The 14493-nt window shown below is 45.7% G+C and overlaps 1 protein-coding gene across 1 annotated transcript in view; it reads right to left on the bottom strand.

The window, feature by feature from the left end:
• Positions 1-13535, bottom strand: part of nrip1b (nuclear receptor interacting protein 1b) — a 35425-nt gene extending 21890 nt beyond the window's left edge. The window contains exon 1 of the mRNA XM_079738243.1: positions 13312-13535. The gene's annotated coding sequence lies outside the window, so the exon portion shown is untranslated. The remainder of the gene's footprint in view (positions 1-13311) is intronic.
• Between the last annotated feature and the right edge of the window lie 958 nt (positions 13536-14493).

Below are 14493 nucleotides of genomic sequence, written 5' to 3'. Positions count from 1 at the left end.
GGTTGGGGGAGGAGGAGAAGGTGGGCGTTGCATCAAAGGGAAGATGTGCCTCGTAAAATCATAACACCCGCATTATACCGCCCGCGCCCTGCCTGGAAAGCACTTCTCCAGCACCAAGGAAGACAAAAGAAAGGAAGACGGATCCAAAGAAAGCCCAACCAACTGTGGGGTTGACCACCAAACTTCATTACTGGGAGGATCTCTAACCACATGAGAGAGACATAAACACATAGATAAGTGCATTGTACTTGTGTTATGAGCAGAGAGGATACAGGAGTAAACCCAAGGGCTCAGACCCGAGTACAGCCACACAGATTATGTATTATTAATTACGTTTTTTTTTTTTTCAGGCAGGGATTCAGGACCCCCCTGCTGGGTTTATCCCAACGTGTCCGTCTGAGACCTTGACAACAGCACGACCATAGATAAACAACCAATAAAAGAGGCCATTTGGTAATCCATTTAAAAATACATTCCTTTTATGTGATCTTCTTTAATATTCTTCTTTCAGGCTTTCGGTAAGGGTGTGTGGAGAGAGGGACGATCTCAGCTGAATAAGCAATCACGGCAGAGACCAGGGGCTGAGCGTGGTACAGTAAACAAGCTGACCTGAATAATGCCCAGCCAATCAGTGAGAGAGTGGGTTATATTTAGATAGACAGGAAGCCTTGTGTCAATGAACAGGGAAGGGGAACATTCAACACAAAAAATGAGGAAGAAAAAAAAGAAGAGGATAGCATTGACTTAAAAGCTTGTGTAGCACTGGGCTTTGAGCTTGTCAGGGCTAACTGTAGTAATCACACACTATTACTGGAGCCAGGGTGTAGGGGGAGAGAGACCTATAGCAGGAGGCACTGCTTCAGAGACTCAAACTGTGTGTGTGTGTGTGTGTGTGTGTGTATGTGTTTGTGTGTCTTTGTCAAGTGGGTCTTTATATGCCTGTGTGTGGGGGTCTGTGTCAAGTGTTTGAGTGTGTGTGCTTGTGTGTGTGCATGTGTAAAGCCTGTACCCTAGGAAGTGAGCCTGTTTACACCTACGATGTGTGTATGTATGTTTCTGTAATGCAACTTGTATGTGTGAATAAGTGTGCGTGTGACTATCATATCTGTTCACTCGTACCGTATATGTGTATGTGTGTGGAAGGAGGACAAGAGAGAGAGAGAGAGAGACAGAGAGAAGAGAGAGAGAGACCTCCATGCCTCCACTCGTGGTGTATAATCTATGGTTCATTTGCAGCTTTTCTCCCCAGTCTGACAAGCCGTTTACAAGAAGTAGCCCTCTGCCACTGACCCAGTTCTGAATGGCTGCATCTCACGACACGGCCCTGCCTTCCCATCAGCCCCTGCTCCTCGTCCAACCAACGACAACTCAGCCACCCTCTGCCTCCCTTGAACTATCGGGGGGGGGGGGGAGAGGGAGGGAGAGAAGGAAAGAAAGAGAAGGAAAAAAATCGGAAAAATAGGTCGCCCTGACCCACTTTTCTCATTCTTTCCATTTTTTCTCTTCAGCCACCCTAAGATTGTATGTGGAGTTCCGTGGTGCATGATAGAGTGAGAAAGGAGAGAGCCAAAAAAATAAGAGAAAGACAATAAGAGAGAGGGAGTGTGAGATGGGGGGGGGCTGGCATTTTGAGATGGTTTTCTGGTGCTCTTTTTGAACCAGAGTTAAGCTATAGTGAAGCTATAGGGAAGCTATATTTAAGCTAAAGTGAAGCTAATTGTGAAGCTATATCAGCCGTATTTACAGTGAAATTCCTCCCACTCCCTAGTACAACAACTGCTCCCAGGGTTAACCACTCGCTGAAACAACCCCCCCATTACCATGCACGCGCACACACACACACGCTCTAACACACAGGCCTTCCCTCTGCTCTGAGGGGGACTATTACCTCATTACCTCATCTGTTACTCAAAGAGCTCATAGCCGCCCACTGCCTTATTTAAACACACACACACACACACACACACACACACACACACACACACACACACACACACACACACACACACACACACACACACACACACACACACACACTTTGTAATGTTTTACAGCTATTTAGCACCCGGGTAGGTATGACATGTTATCTGGCTGGGGGGGGGAGGTAAGGGTATTTAGGGCTGGGCTGGTGGGGGTTGACTTGGCCACTGCCTTGCCTAGTAGCATGACTACTGTAGGTCCCACCCCCCCACTGAGTGGGAAGCGTGATATTTCCCATCGTGCTCTGTCGTCTCATGCAATACCGCGCCTTTATTAAGTGTTGGTTGGTCACGCACCGGCTACATAATCCCTCCATTGGCTATTGCCCTGGTTTTGCTTGACAGAAACGTCTTCTGATACGTGTGTGTGTGTGTGTGTGTGTGTGTGTGTTGGTTGGTGAGTGGGCGGGAAGGACCTTTTACTTCCTCCTTTTATTCCCACAAAAGCGTTTACGTATTAGCACTCGACCTTGCCGAAGCATCTGTGGCTAAGTGAAAATTAGTTACCACGAAGCGCTATTACTGTCAGATGTAATGACTGGGTCTAGCACCCGGTTAGCTAAGCATTAGCATGCCAGTGTCGCGGCACTTTGATGTCAAAGTGTGCGCGGCCGCAACAGATGCTCGCTGCTTTGTGTGGGTTGTGTGTGAAACAACTAACATAAGTTGTCCCTTGACACTCGACTAAAATAAATAAAAAATAGGAAGTCAAATTGGAGCTGGGCTAACCCATTGCTAAACTCCCACCGGTCAGTGCTAAGCCTCTGTGTGCTAATGCTGACCTAGCGTACGCACGTTAGCGCCTCAGAGAAGAGTCATGTAGCCTGCTGCTCCACTTTCCTGCAAGAGCAGCTTCAGATACACAGGGACATTTGCACAACATTTATTTAATATCCAAGCAAGGAATGGCACGTTTCAAATGGTTATTTTTTGTATAGCACGAAAAACGTCATAGACACAGCTGAATCATGACCATGTTCGAAAAGATGGCTCATACTGTTGAATAGCCACTAATCTACAATAGGTACAAAACCATTGCACATTTTTCACTCTTTTTGTAATGTTTTACAGCTATTTAGCACCCGGGTAGGTATGACATGTTATCTGGCTGGGGGTGGGGGGGGGGGGAAGGTAAGGGTACTACTTTTCATTCGATTTGCTTTAGCCCTCCTGCTTAACATTAAAATGCATCAACCTCGGAATGCAGACGCTATTCATTAGAGAAAGAAATGTGAATGTTCAAAACAAAATCAGAGAAGACTGACCTGAAAAATACTGGTTCCTTTATTTGGTGACGTGGACGGGGGTGTGTGGGTGGGGGAGGGGTGCTGGTGGGGGTTGTAGTTCCTGTTAGTGGGTGGATGTAGGTCAAGCCTTGCCTCCTCATAAGCACCAAGGTCAACACTGAATGGAAGGGCAGGTGGCTTAGAGACAGAGAGGCCCTGGATAAACCACATTTGTCTGGCTCTTGTTCCAGCGCCAGCCCCTTGGACGTGTAAACAGAGACACACAGGGTTGTGCTAACTAAAGCACTGTGACTGTCTGTGTGTTTATTTCTGTGGGAGTGTGCTTTTTTGCACATGGACAGATTGTACCCAGGTTACACAAGCACTCCGGCATTACTTTTTATAACCCAAAATGCGCATGATTAAAAAATACTTTGAGATATGGTAGCTTGTGGTTTGTTTTCTTGTGTGTGAGCCTTGTGTTGTGTGGGTTAGATTTGTGCTGTGTGGGTTAGCTTTGTTTTACAGGTTGGCTTTCAGTTGTGGGAGCTAGCTTTGCGTTGTTTGGGTTAGCTTTGCATTGTGGGTAGCTTGGGTTATGTGAGTTTGCTTTGGTTTATGGGCTAGCTTTGCAGTGTGTGGGTTAGCTTGTTTTATGTGGGTTAAATTGTTTTATGTGAGTTAGCTTGAGCTGTGTGGGGTAAGTTGTGTTGCATGAGATAGCCTTGTATCAAGTGGGTTTGCTTGTGTTGTGTGGGTTAGTTTGTGTTAGATACCCTGGCTTAGAATGAGACACGCAAACCAAAACAAATTTCCTGAATATGGAAATAAAGTTATGCACACCTCCTGGTTGGACCTTTACAAGCACAACTAAAGTTTTTTGTTTTGTATCCCTCTTTCTCTCTGGAAAAAAAATGTGTATTATCTACGTATTTGAGAGTTTGCTAACAATTTATTCAAAAGCAGAATACCAGAAAAACATAGCAATGTTTTGACACGATCAGTTGAAAACTGTAAAATACGTAAAGACAACTTAAGTCTGTAGTTAAGCTGGACAGATCGTTCTAAAACTAGATCAATGTAGCTCTTTTACAACAGTAGTCCTAATGTTAAATTGTAGTTTGGATTTTGCTATTGATAACATCTATGTGACTCTGATGACCTGAATTCAACTCTGTAACTTGTCTGTGGTGAGATCAACGGTTACAGCAGCTGTTCTAATGTCAAGGAAATAACACAGAGGAAGTGTGCACACTTAAGCAAATACAAACAATTCATACTTAATCCAGCTCCAGTTCAGTGAGCCTATAGGATGGATATGGTTTCATCTTGTGGATATGAAAATGTGATCAAACTTCAAAAGAAAATGCCTCATCCCACACCAGCAAAACGTCTGAAGGAAAACTGTGCCCTTAAGTTAAACCCTCCAACTGTGCTGATTTTAAACAGCATCAACACAAGTGCCTGAGGTTCAAATCCAGGCACATATGCTGGATGGGTTAATAAGGCGTGAGCAATAAGGTTAAGCTCCTTATTTTTGGAGTAACATGGTAAACATATCTGAGGGGCAGGAGCGATAGCATGCTAGCTTAAAAATACACCAACCAGAGATATCACTTTGAACTAGGGACAAGTATGGAAGTAAAATCCAGAAAACACAGTCACATTTTAAAATACATTATTTTTAGCAAAGCAGACACATTTTCCACTTCAGCCAATCACCTTACGTTCATATTGAACCCTATTCAAGGTCAGGGCAGTCACCTCAAACCTGTCAGCTATTCTAGCAACTGCCACACTCACTCACACACACAGACGCTTCACTATAGCTTCACCACAAGCTTAACTCCTGTTCAAAAGGGCCCCTAGAATACGATCGTACACACACAGGCCACCAGGGCAGTCCCCCCCGCCTCCCAGCCCCCCCCCACCCCACACACACAGACACACACACTTGCCTTTTCCTCCCTCTAACGTACACAGGTTATTTATTGCTCTATTTTTTTTTACAGTGTGTGTGTGTGTGTGTGTGTGTGTGTGTGTGTGTGTGTGTGTGTGTGTGTGTGTGTGTGCTGTGTGTGTGTGTGTGTGTGTGTGTGCAAGCATGTGAAAGCTTGGAGGAAAATGGGGTGGGCGGGGAGTGAAGGGTGTCATGTGATTTGATCTCCTGGAGAGTAACTTGAAAAGTCCCCTTAGCAATCAGGTCAAGGTCACTTACCAGGCTTAATGTCAAAGTGTAAGAGAGAAGGTTGCGTGTGCGCGTGCGTGTGCGTGTGTGTGTGTGTGTGAGAGTGTGTGTGTGTGTGTGTGTGTGTGTGTGTGTGTGTGTGTGTGTGTGTGTGTGTGTGTGTGTGTGTGTGTGTGTGTGTGTGTGTGTGTGTGTGTGTGTGTGTGTGTGTGTGTGTGTGTGTGTGTGTGTGTGTGTGTGTGTGTGTGTGTGTGTGTGTGTGTGGCGACACAGAGCAAGAGAGATAAGACACAAGATGAGTTGCAGCCGGTTGTACGTTGGACAATCCTGGGTTCTTTACAAATTGAGGAAATCCAAAGCCACACTTCTATTACTATACTGTTGCTTACTAGACACTTTTCTAAAAGTCACACACTCCCCGTATTTTTTTTTTCACTTATGTGATTATGTCCCTCTTGCATCCGTCTTTCTACCCTAACTACTTTCTGCTAGATATTTACAGAAGCAGGGGGGTGGGTTGCAGGTTAATTGCCTTTGCTCAAGGTCAAAGGGGGCGCGGCGAGCATGAGCCAGCGATCTGCCGGCCAACCGTCCGTTTTCCTATAAGTAACGGGTCACACGCCTGGCCTCCAGCCGCCGGCCGGCCCCCTGGCCAGCTCTCTATTGCCTTTCAAATGCCCCGAGTTATGACACTTTACAGGAGTTATGGGAAAGGCTATGAGGCTCTCCAACACCCTGCACTCCAACTGATACGGTGCACACTGAATATACCCAAAATACTAATGGATTCCCATCGGAGGCCCTGAGGCCCATAATAAGCAGACATGGCTCTTTTTCCTGTGCTTCAAGGACACTTTATTTAGTTTAATGTCCTTAAGCCTAAGAAGGTGCAATGTATCTCTTTTTTTTTATCGATCTTAAAGCAACCCCGCAAACACACAAAGCTTATGTGCTGAGACCTTTTTCCTCCTATGAAACTCGCACAGCTCCTGTTCTGCACTGCCACGCGCACAGGTCCCCTCTGTTGCCCGGCAACGCTTCCACTCATCACACGATGCAAACCCCCCTTCCCCCCAAAAAGATAGAAAGTTAAACCAATATAGTCACGACTGAGCCAAAAAGGATTTCAGGGGGGGTTTCGAATAAGCCCAAAGTGGAGCGTAACCTGATCCCACAAGCACCTTGCTCATGCTGAGGTTATGCCTGTCCATTAATACTGATGCATGTCACCCCTCCTTTCTAATTAGGGAAATTCATGTGACTCACCCCATCGACGTGCATGTGTGCGTGGGTGTCCATGTCCCCACAGCTATAAACCAACATCTAAAAGCACAAACGGAAGACCCAAAGTATGCCCTGTTGGGGGAGCACGCGTTGACCTCTGCCTCACTCTCTCACTCTGACAAAGCAGAGTGACGGAATGAAAAAAGTTTTTATGACGGCTTAATTCCTTTTGGCCAATCCCCGACCCCTCACTCAGGGAAATAAATCTCCTGAGGCAGTATCGCGCCGCATATAGTGCATAGGCAGCCGCCCTCACGCACGCCCCCGCATGCCTCCAGTGCCCTGTCCTCCATATATCCATCATTCATTCATAAATTCTGAAAACATCCTCTTTAGTTAATTGCATGGGAAAATTTAATTTCAAACGAAAGCTTTTAAAACAGAAAGATATAATTAAGTTGGTGCTGGGTTCTCCCTCCTGCATCCAACCCCCCCCCCCGGGCTCCCTGGCTGGATGGGGGGGTGGAGGTGTGGTCCGGGGGGGGGGGAAAGAGAATGTACCACGGAACGGCCCCTGCACTGTGTTCCTCAGCGTCAGGGAAGTCACACGGCCATGTTTGAAGCTGAGTGTTACGTAAAAGCCTGCCCACCCGCCCCCGACTTCCCTTGCCCCCCCACCCACCCCCACTCACGCACACACGCACACACACACACACACACACACACACACACACACACACACACACACACACACACACACCCTGCACAGGCTTACTGCACCAGACGCTGTGTCCTTGGCTGCCTTGCTCAAGGTTCCCAAAAGGACAGGCTGCAAAGAAGTTGGGAAGGATGGGCCCCTGTGATAGACTGCAGAGGTGGAGGAAGAGAAAGAGAGGGGATGGGGAGGAGGGGGGCGGGGGCGGGGAGTTGATGGGGGAGATGAGGGTAGGATATAAGCATGGGGGATGGGGGGAGGGGGTTGTGAGGAGTGGGGGGAGAGGGTGGCTGACTGTGACAGCCTTGGACTTTGAATTCACCGGCCAGACAGGCTCATGCATCAATCCCTCAACTTACAAAAGACAAGCCACTAACCTTGACGAAGCCAGGGACTCTTCAGGAATGAGTGGCATTTTCACTTAGCCCGAGCCACCGCCACCACCACCACCACCACGTCCACCACCCCCCCTCTCGGCACACCACCCCTACCCCCAACCGACGCACTGCTGAACTTCACCAACACAACCTGGCTCAGACAAGACACGGTTGAGTAACTGATCAAATCCTCTTGCGTCCCAGGTATTCTAAATTGGACGATGCGAACCCATACCCCGCCCCCCTTTTGCTTCTAACCTTGGATCTCATGAGTCGCGTCAGGGTGCTCTGCTGGGACGATTTGAATAACACAAATACTGATGCATAAATAGTCCCCAGAACACACGGCGCGGTAATCTTGTCAGTTGCCACCTTAAGCCGGCCCCTTTGTTAGAGTGAGGCTGTGATGTAAGCAGACAGGAAAGCATGTTGTGCTCGCACCTCTTGGGACCAACACGTGTACACGCATGACCTGACCTTCCTTAGTCATTGGGCTCAGTCAGTCCCTAGTCTAATACAAAAGATATATATATACATATATTCCAATGGTATAATAATACAAAGATCCAAGCAACAGCGTGCCTGTTATCATTTCCAGTAAAAGTAGGCCTCCAGGATACCAGTAGACTGGATTCAGCTGGTATGGGTGTGGAACCATAACATGCCATCAATGCCCAAACCACACACCCAGCCAACTCAACCAACTGCTATACACACACCCATCCATTGGCAAGTACAACCAAAAGGACAGGACGTTCCCTAATCCACTGTCCTTGTGCCTGTTTGGACCCCGAATACCACGCAGGGGCCCCGACACCAATGGCCCCTGCCACATGCAAAAAGGAAAAGCTGTGTAACCTTTATCTGACACTGCCCGGTACGGGGGCTCGTGCATGCTCACCACCGTCCAGTCCGGGGAGTAGGAGTGTGTGTGTGTGTGTGTGTGTGTGTGTGTGTGTGTGTGTGTGTGTGTGTGTGTGTGTGTGTGTGTGTGTGGTCCTGAAACCTCCTCTTTGAAAACCTAACCAATCAGCTAATCTATATCCATCTCACTCCTCTCTCTCTCCCCCTCCCGTCCCCTCCGTCCCCTCCCTCCCCCTCCTTCTCTCTCACTCGCTCTCTCCACCCATCTCTGGCCCTTCATTTTGTGGCGGATTTTCAACAAAGTTCAAATAACTCGAGGCAATTGCAATCAGCAACAATCAATGGTGGAGGTAATTGAAGGGCCCTCTCACTGCACCAAGGCGAGGGCCTCACGTCACCTCTTAGGGGATGGGATGGGGCGAGGGAGAGTTTGAGGAGAGGTGAGGTTAGGGTGACCATTCAACAGATGAGGTCCAGGCAGTGTGTAGCGCAGGCATATAGATCAAGGGTGACGCGTCCCAAGTGTCAATTCCTCTCTTCTGCCTCCCTCGCTTTCTATCCTTCCCTCTCTCCCTCTCCTGGCCTCCCTCCATTCCACACCATAATTCCAGCTACCATTCAGCAGCATTATAAAAAGCCCTTCCTGCCTCGTCATCAAATTCGCTCCCATTGACTTTGGTGGGTAGCCTTGCAGCCTCTGAGACTGAAGTACCAGTCGTAGCTCATGGCTGTACGTGCCAACAAGACAGCTTGTAAGACCTAAACACCAAGAACAGGGCACATAGCGTTTATACTATGGGCATTTCAAAGCTAGATTAGGGGGATTAGTTTGACATACATTCATTGACAATATCCTAAGTATCTTACCGCATTATAAGTGGTGTGTTACTATTTAGCTACCACGATTGTCAAACACCTAACCTTCTAAAAAAGCAAAAATGGCTGACTTGCCAATGCAACGTAGTAACAAATGTTACACTTACTAACAAAATTTTCTATGTCTCTCATGTGTCTTAAAAAAAGCACACGCCTCAGCAAAGAGTAGTGAGGCCAAGTCGATGCTAGGCCACGGCACAAAGTGAGCTCACTATAGTAGCTAGATTTGCATCCAAATGAAACGCAAATTTGAAACAATCATTTTGAAAGGGTTGACATATGAAAATGTGATTGACGACATGTACTCCATGAGCGTGATAAAGCATGATCTGCTGACAAAGGCCCCATCCTCGCGCAAGGGTCACCCACCAAGCTGAATATGATGTCTGAGTTCCAGATGGCCTTCTACCAATCATTTCTTTGACCTCACACACATGACACAAATCAGTGTCCAAAACCCATTAACCCATAACAGCGTTCTGTAGTGAAAACTCAGAGCAATTAGTTGATAAGAGCAATTAGTTGATAAGCGTTCACTGTGATAAAGGAAAGGTTTGCGTGGTTGGTATTGACAAACACAAGACAAAGAAATGCAGCCAACGTCTGCCGCAGAAACCCCCTTCCTACAATTCTCTCCCAAAGCAAAGTGTTAAATGGGTTTGCAATATTTTGGATTTATTTTAATTGCAGTCTTTCGTTATTATGTGTGTGTGTGTGTGTGTGTGTGTGTGTGTGTGTGTGTGTGTGTGTGTGTGTGTGTGTGTGTGTGTGTGTGTGTGTGTGTGTGTGTGGATAAATGTAAATCTGGCATGTAACCAGGTGGATAGAGACCTGGCTTATTGCATTTGCTTCTCATGGGGACCAAACTCTCCTATTAGGGGCTTTAAATTGTACTTGCCAAAAGCTTTCAGCCATCCTCTTCTGTATGTGCCTCACTAGTTCCCAAACACTTTGGAAACCATTTTATTTCCAGCACAATTGTTGATGTTATATTTTAGACAATTCAATGGGAGGGAGAGAAAGAGATAGAGAGATAGAGAGAGAGAGAGAGAGAGAGAGAGAGAGAGAGAGAGAGAGAGAGAGAGAGAGAGAGAGAGAGAGAGAGAGAGAGAGAAAATACTGTAGTTACAATAACCAATGCATGAAAGCGAGCTAAAGTAGGGAAAGGACAATGAATAATTGATCCTTTTTACAAGATAGCTTTATCAAACAGAAAACCTTTCACTGTGCATCTGGTGAATTTATTATGAACACCAAAATAATGTAAAACATTTTACTAAAGTAGCAGAAGTAGTCAAAACAGATCAACAAATGAGTAAGATAAGATGTAATCAAACAGTCTTGCTTATGATGTAAGAGTCAGAGCTTATCACAAACGGTGTGTGTGTGTGTATGTGTATATATATGTATTTGTAAATGTATATGTGTATGTATATGTGTGCGTTTGTTCCTGACAGAAAGGCCACGAATAACAAGAGAAATGTGACCACTACAGGCAGTGTCTAATCATTGTTCTTCTTGCTGTCTGGGCTTGGATGGCTTTCTGAGGACATTGACACAGGTTGGCACCCAGTCTAAAACATCCGATAGCAACAGCTGCCAACAGGCCTGCACCTACACCCATAAACATGCACACACACACACGCGCACACACACACACACACACACACACACACACACACACACACACACAGAGACGTTTTTCATAAAGCAGCAAAAGTCAGCCTGAGGGCCAGATAAGATTTGTTTTCATGAGACTGGAAGGGCAGAGTCCAGTACCACAGACCTGGCATCATTTGCATGTGGCCCTTCGAATGTCCTCCCCATGATTGTGTTTCATGCCGCTGTACATCAGTCAACAGTACAGCTCCCTGGACGATTACCCACACACACCACCGAACACCAGACACACTGCAGTAGGCCTTGTGTGTTAGGCTGTATTGGCAAGAATCTGGTGATTTGATATGAATCATGATACTAAAGGGGAGTTGGGTGGATTGAGCTTCGATATCGACTGACATATTGGGATACTATAAATAATGTCATGATATGCATTTTTATGCAAGCAAAAGGTACATTGAGACATGCAACTGACAACAATATTCACAACATTACAATGTGGAGAGAGAAAAGAGAGAGAGAGAGAGAGAGAGAGAGAGAGAGAGAGAGAGAGAGAGAGAGAGAGAGAGAACAATGAAATTGCTTTGTCAAGTGCAACTTCAAAGTCAGGCTCTGGAAGTTGAAGTTATCTATGGCAACAGAGGACACGTTGCGCTACCTTGAACATCTTGTGTAAGGTCAGGTCAGATAATTAAGCAGCTTAAACACTCAACAAAAAGACACAGAAGACAGACCCCAGACACAGAGCTTTCAGAGCCAGACTTTACAGAAAGTTTGACTTTTCACCGCTTGCTTAAGTCTGTTAGTCTAATCCATGGAGGTTTGGTGAAAAAGCAGTGAATTAATTGTGCCTGACTTTCCCCCAACGCGATTAAAGCCATGGTTTTTGGGGAAGGTATGCTAAAGTGAGTGTTTGCACCTGAACTAACATTGACATCCACACTTTGCCCTGTCCCCTGGAACTGAGCTCGAAAGTTTACCCACCCACCCCCACACACCCATTAACCCGCTGTCTCTGCTATGGTCCATGAGGTAGAATATAAAAAATAAACATGTATACCAACCTGTTCTGTTAAGTTACTTTGAACCATTGAAGTTTGAACCCATTCAACCAAATCAGACACAAATAGAGAACGGTCACTTATAATTGGCCTAACATTTGAAACACCATTAGAGTTTAACACTTTTTTACCTTTCTGCTAAAACCAGGAGTTTTTAGTTTTTTGGTGAAAAAAAAAACAATTTAATCAAAACACAACTGAACAAGACTATTTACCAGAATAATGGACATTTTCCCATTGTATATCCCATTTAATAGTTGAATAAAGGCAAATTAACTATTGCTTGGGTCATCACACAGCCAAAAACAAGTTTTGGAATAAGTTGTGTTTTGTTTTTTAACAATTCTTGTGAGGGAAAGCGTTTATCGGCCATACATACGACAATGATCAATAACGGGTTGTAACACCAGTATTATTGTAATACCAGTGTTATAACCGTACCACAGGACCCTGTGCATCGGCCCGAGGTGGGATATGTGGCTCGTTGAGTCTGACTGTTAAAGAGTTTCCTATTGGTGGTGCCGGGAAACACTGCTGGCCAGACACCGCACAGTGAGAGGCTCTAGAGCCGGAGTACATTTCAACTCATCGGACTACGTAAGGCCTTTAACCCTTCATGTCACAAGGCTAGACACAAGAACGGAATTAGCCCAACATGGCATTATTCATTGATGTCTTTCATTCCCACAACGAGAGACCAATAGCCGAAAGCAGCGGAGTGTTCATGAGGCTATGGGTTGAAATACATGAGCGGAATAAGGTCGGTCGACTGTCAACAGTAACGCCAGAATATTATGAACCACCATTTACATTAACCACGGCGAATAGCTCTACAAAGCTGGTCTTGATGGCTGAGAGTCCGATATGCAGATTACACGACTGCCTCAACGATAAAGATGGAGGTATTTCTCTACGGGGTTGTAGGCGATCGTTTCATCAAATAGGAAGCCATAGCACAGCAACGGGTGATATATTCCGACTTCTTTATGCAGCGTTTTCAGCGCTATCCATATGCGCCTCTGCTCGGCTAGACACGCAAAACACCTCCCTCTTTCTAAAAAAATCAAACCCCGATCCCGTATAATATCCCCGACACCCGTCCCGTATACGTAGACACACGGCTACATACATTACTGCTAATAACAACTAAACAGTGTACATTATTTCAGCACGTAGCCTACCTGCGTTGTCTACCAATGGCAGGCGGCAGACCCCAGTCAACCGGAGAGGCGCATCATTATGCGAGAGGTGGCAATTCCACGGTTAGTCTCAATGTAAAGGTCGCGTTTGGTCTCATCGCTTTGTCACACACAGGGCGAGGTGGTCGGTGAGCAAAAAAAAAAAATAGTCCGAAACGTCAAGGCTTCTCGACTGTGATCACACTGATCACAACCTGCGACCTGTAGTCGAGTCTATCGGAATTGTTTATTCTCGGAATCCCCTCGCTGTGTGGAGAACTCAGCCGAGGCTACTCCTCCTCCTCTCGGTCCATGACACCACCCACCTTAAAGGAACAATCCTTCTTATGGATAGATTTGATTATTTCCCTAACACGGAGTCTAACTAATTAAAGGAAACAAAAACATATTTAGATGCATGCAATTCGGCTGATTACTTTATGTCTCGGTAAAAAATACAGGCGAAACGTAATATCATACGCAACGATTTGTTGTGTTTGTGGCCGCAAAGCATTGCATTAGGGTGGTCAACAGTCACGTTTAGGCTTATGTATTAATTGAACAGATAGTCTTCGTCAGTTCAATACTTTATATTAATAAAGGACTGCAAAATGGACTTACATTCATTACCGTGTTGATAGCTTTTGAGTATTACATATTTTGAGATGATCTTTTCTTCGTTTAGGAATACTTTATCTTCTCATGTGATGAACAGATTATAAATATTATATTATATACATTAAATAAATAAAAAATCATTCAGAACATGTTTTGAAGAGACTGGTTAAAGTGTAGAGTGAGTTGAGTTCCCCTTTTCTTTATTCCCTGACATCTCGCGATTATCTGCGGTATCGGATCTGACGGCCCTGCGGCCTGCCATCTCAACATGGCCTTGAACAAAATGTCTCAGAGGACCCTGGAAACATCAGAGTTCTCATGAATAAGAACACAACAACACAACCTACTTCTGCCCATCCCTCTCCCCATTTCCCTTGTCAGATACTGGAAGGTGGGGGTGGTGTAAAGCCTTTAGCATGTGTGTGTGTGTGTGTGTGTGTGTGTGTGTGTGTGTGTGTGTGTGTGTGTGTGTGTGTGTGTGTGTGTGTGAAAACAGCACTTTCTAACCTGATGTAACCCCTGTGTCCGTGCTGTTTAAACAGTTAGTTGATACTAGTATAAACCAAG

Source organism: Pollachius pollachius (genome assembly GCF_949987615.1).
Source record: "Pollachius pollachius genome assembly, chromosome: 6".
Taxonomy (NCBI): domain Eukaryota; kingdom Metazoa; phylum Chordata; class Actinopteri; order Gadiformes; family Gadidae; genus Pollachius; species Pollachius pollachius.
The sequence above is the reverse complement of the archived record's forward strand: the minus strand, read 5'-3'. Positions and strand labels throughout refer to the sequence as shown.